Source organism: Fukomys damarensis, unplaced genomic scaffold, assembly GCF_012274545.1.
Source record: "Fukomys damarensis isolate Sample0158 unplaced genomic scaffold, DMR_v1.0_HiC HiC_scaffold_35, whole genome shotgun sequence".
NCBI lineage: Eukaryota > Metazoa > Chordata > Mammalia > Rodentia > Bathyergidae > Fukomys > Fukomys damarensis.
In genome coordinates, this window is record NW_022900947.1 from 54,291,371 (window position 1) to 54,292,532 (window position 1,162).

The following is a 1,162-nucleotide window of genomic DNA, read 5'->3' on the forward strand; positions in this document are numbered from 1 at the left end:
TGTTGTCGCGCAGGCTGGGAGCTCGCGCGCACGCCGCCGGGTGATCGCAGGCAGGCAGGCAGGTAGCTGAAAAAAAACCCTCTGGGGTCTTTGGGGCCTTTCTGGTCTGTTGTCGCTCAGGCTGGGGGCTCCCACGCAGGCCGAGAGTTCGCGCGCACGCCGCCGGGTGATCGCAGGCAGGCAGGCAGGCAGGAAGCTGAAAAAAACCCCTCTGGGGTCTTTGGGGCCTTCCTCAGGAAAAGTCTTTCTTAATGGGACTCCAGTAGCACAGGAGATATCAAGAATCAACAAATAGGGCTAAACCAAAGTTAAGAAATTTCTGCACAGCAAAAGAAATAACAGAGGGAATAGAAAACTTACAGAATGGGAGAAAAGTTTTGCCAGCTACTCTTCTGAGAGAAGACTACTCTTGAGAATATATGAAGATCTCAAAACAATTAATGCCAGGAAAAAATCCACCCAGTTGCAAAATAGGACTCCAGTAGCACAGGAGATATCAAGAATCAACAAATAGGGCTAAACCAAAGTTAAGAAATTTCTGCACAGCAAAAGAAATAACAGAGGGAAGAGAAAACTTACAGAATGGGAGAAAAGTTTTGCCAGCTACTCTTCTGAGAGAAGAGTACTCTTGAGAATATATGAAGATCTCAAAACAATTAATGCCAGGAAAAAATCCACCCAGTTGCAAAATGAACTGAATAGACACTTCTCCAAAGGTGTGTAGGTCCGGGGGACTTAGCTCCGTGGCACCATGCCTGCCTGACAAGCACAAGGTCCTGAGTTCAGTCCCTCCTCCCCCCCTAAAAGATGTACAAATAGAAAAATGTTTAACTTCTTTAATTGTCAGAGAATTGCAAATCAAAGCTATTTTCAGTTTCCATGTGACCTCATCAAAATAGCTACGATTAGGAATAAAAAAACCCCAAACCAAACCAAAACAATAACAACAACAACAACAACAACAACAAAAACAAACACAAAGGCTGCTTTGTATACAGGGAAGAAAGAACCGTCCTAGATTGTTGGCGAGAAGTGTCTCCCTATATAAATCATCGTGGAGAGTCTTTAAAAAGTTAAACCATCCCGAATGTTTGACTCAGTTCCTCCTCTTCTGGGCATATTTTGGAAAGAATTAAGAACAGAATACTGTAGTGATGCTCGA